The sequence below is a fragment of the Heterocephalus glaber genome, unplaced genomic scaffold (assembly GCF_053883595.1).
Source record: "Heterocephalus glaber isolate CG9 unplaced genomic scaffold, H.glaber_assembly_v1.0 deba00000347, whole genome shotgun sequence".
Lineage (NCBI taxonomy): Eukaryota > Metazoa > Chordata > Mammalia > Rodentia > Bathyergidae > Heterocephalus > Heterocephalus glaber.
The window spans coordinates 41,501,655-41,505,565 of record NW_028258143.1 but is presented as its reverse complement, the minus strand read 5'-3'; positions in this window follow the sequence as shown (position 1 = coordinate 41,505,565).

Below are 3,911 nucleotides of genomic sequence, written 5' to 3'. Positions count from 1 at the left end.
ATTTTCTTTATCCAGTCTCCAGTTGATGGGCATTTGGGCTAAATGTATAATAGGTAATGTGAAATAGGAAGAAAAGGGGCAAGGGGAAGGAAGTGGGAGGGCTAGGGGAAAGGATAGAAGGGAATGAGATTAATATGAGAAAATGGAAAAATAGGAACAAAATCTTTGTAAATAGGGAGGACTGGAGGGGTTGAAGGGAGGGCTGGGCAAGGGTGAAAAATAAGAACCAAGAGAGACTATGTAAAAGTGCAAATTTCCAATGATGAATGTCATTATGTTGTACACCTAAAATGTACCAATGATTAGAATGAATAATCGATAATGTAAAATAGGAAGAAAAAGTCCAAAGGGGTAGGGGTAGTGGGAGGGGCAGGGGAAAGGAAAGAAGGGAAAGGAAAAATGATGAGAAATGGAAAAAATGGAAATAAAGTCTTTGTAAATAGGGAAGGGTGGAGGGGTTGAAGGGAGGGCTAGGAATGGGGAAAAAATAAGAACCAAGATGCATTATGTAAAGGTACAATTCCCAATGAGAAATGTAATTGTGTTGTATACCCACAATGTACCAATAAAAGAATTTAATACAAAAAAAATAGCATCCAAAAAACCTGAAATACCTAGGAATCAACCTAACAAAAGAAATCAAAGGCCTCTTTTCTGAAAACTATAGCAGTCTGAAAAGAAAGACTGAAGAGGGTATCAGAAAATGGAAAGACATCCCCTGCTCCTGGGAAGGAAGACTCTACATAGTGAAAATGGCCATACTTCCAAAACTGCTATATAGATTCAATGCAATCCCAATTCAAATTCCAGCAGCATACTTCATGGACCTTGAGAAAATCATCCAAAAGTTCTTTTGGAACAAGAAGAGACTTAGAATAGCAAAAGCAATTCTAGGCAACAGAGACATGCCAGGGGGTATCACAACCCCCAACTTGAAACTATTCTAAAAAGCTACTGTGATAAAAACAGCATGGTACTGGCAAAGAAACAGACCTGAGGATCAGTGGAACAGATTAGAAGATGCAGAAACAACCCCAGACACACTCAGCCACCTCATCTTTGACAAAGGAACCAAACACCCTCACTGGAGGAAAGATAGCCTCTTTAATAAATGGTGCTGGAAACATTGGGTTTCAACTTGCCAACGATTAAAACTAGACCTATATCTCTCACCATACACTAAACAAAATCGAAATGGATTAAAGATCTAAATATTAAAACAGAAAGGCTGAACCGGCTGGAACAGAGGTTAGGTGGAACTCTTGAAGACATTGGTGTAGGAAAAGATTTTATGAACAAAACCTCAGTTACCCATGAACTAGCACAAACAATCAACAAGTGGGATCTCTTCTTATTAAAAAGCTTCTGCACAGCAAGGAAAATCACCAACAGTGTGAGGAGACAACCCACAATGTGGGAAAAAATTTTTACCTGCTGTTCTTCAGACAAAGGTCTACTATCTCAAATCTATAAAGAACTTAAAAAAATCAGACTTCCCAAATTTAAAGACCCAGTCTAAAAATGGGCATCTGAAATGAACAGACATTTCTCAGACAAAGAAGTGGAAATAGCAAATAAGCATATGAAAAAATGTTCAGCATCACTGGTCATTTGAGAGATGCAAATGAAAACAATGCTGAGATTCCACCTCACTCCAGAAAAAATGCCTGTTATCATGAAATCAAGCAATAACCAATGCTGGCGGGGCTGTGGGGAAAGAGGAACCCTGCTCCACTGCTGGTGGGAGTGTAGACTGGTGCAACCACTGTGGAAATCAGTATGGAGATACCTCAAAGAACTAGGACTGGAAGTCCCATTTGACCCCGCTATTCCACCACAGTGATATATGCACACCTATGTTCATAGCAGCACAGTTTGTAATAGCTAAAACTTGAAAACAGCCCAAATGCCCATCAGCTGGAGACTGGATAAAGAAAATTTGGTTTTTTAATAAAATGGAGTGCTACTCAGCCATAAAAAATGAGAAATTAGAGACATTTATTGCTAAATGGATCCACATTGAGGTGATAGTCTTAAATGAAATAAATACGACACACATGTAAATACCAAATAGTTTCTCTAGTGTGAGAAACTGAAAGTGTAAACAAGGACTAAAAGATGTAATAGATAATGTGAAATAGGAAAAAAAGGGACAAAGGAGAAATGGAAGTGGGAGGGGTAGGGGAAAGGAAAGAAGGGAATGGAATTAAAATGAGAAAATGAAAAAATGGAAACAAAGTCTTTGTAAACAGGGAGGGATGGAGAGGTTAAAGGGAGGGCAAGGGAATGGGGAAAAATATCAGAACCAAGAGAGATTATGTAAAGGTGCAAATTTCCAATGATGAATGTCATTATATTGCATACCTAAAATGTACCGATAAAATTAATTTTAAAAAGTTATAGACATTTTAGTTTACAAAGGAATGAATGGAGAGAATTAAAATCCCACAAATTTATACTGTACTGAACACTGTGTGTGTATGTTTTAGAAAAATTTTCAGGAAGATTTTCTTTTGGGGTTTCCGATCGCATATAGACATGAAGTACTATGTTTTTCTTCCTTAGAAAGACTCACAAGTCATTGTGCATTCAGATTGAGTCAGTTTGAAGTCAAAATAATTTAAAAATGACAAATAAGTTAAAAACCAAGTACTTTCTTGATGTATTTCATTATTTTTTAAAAAATAAAATGGTGTCCTATTGTCTATCATATGAAATAAATCCTTAATAGATGATTTCTTACATAACTCTAATGCCATTTTCATGTTATTTTTTTCTTACTTTTCATCTTGACTTCTGCATCAATATTGTATCTTAATCTCAATTTTATGCTCCTAGTTTTTATGTCTTTTTGCTTCTCTCCTTGTCATTTTATATTTGTCACTCTCCTTTAGATCTTACTCAGAACATCTTAAAACCTTCCCTTGTCTAATCATATCCCATCTAGAATACTCCCCTTTGTACTCAGTAGTTTTTACTACTGACTAGCTTGACTATATTTGACATGTATATATACACACACACACACACACACACACACACACACACACACACATATATATATATATATATATATATGCCAAGAATTAAAGGAACTAAAGCTTATTGAATACCTACCACATCAGAGAGTGTCATTGATGGTTTCACAAAATTGACATTTGTAAGTCTTTATAGAAGAGAAGGCTGTGGATGAGAGTTTGTAAGCAGTCTAAAAACTAAAAATTGTCAGAACTAAGATTTAACTCCATGGCCATCTATCTCCAAACCCTATATTCTCCCCATCTCACATACTGCCTCTTAATATAAAATTATTAATTCCCTGGGATTTGTCTAGTGTAATTACTTAATAAAATTTTTTGAGACAGATTCTTACAGTGTAATTCAGGCTGGCCTTAAACTCATGAAGTACTGTAGTCCATGGTGGCCATGATTTTACAGCATTTCTCGGGCCCCAGCCTCCTGAATGCTGGGAATATAGGGATGCACCACTATGCCTGGCTTTATTTCCTAAATATTTTAATAAACTTTAATTAATCAAAATCCAATTTTCCTCTAAGAGGTGAATTTTTGACTGATAATAATGTTTCATGTAACCACCTTCATCAGAGAGAATTTTATCCATATTAATAAAACATAAGGAAACATTAATCAAATGTAAGCATATGATTCCACATAAAATGTCTATGCATAATAAATATATATCTTTAATCAACACTCATAAGGTTTTTCTCATAAATTTCATCGGGATTGAGTTTCATTTTGTATGTCCTATATCACTGCTATTTCTGTTAACTGTACCTTGTCCATTTTCAACTTCTTCCTCACTTTGTGATCTTCATTCACCTCTATACTCTTTGAACTTAAGTAAACAATGTTCAATCCACAAAGCTTAAAATATACAATATTTTTTC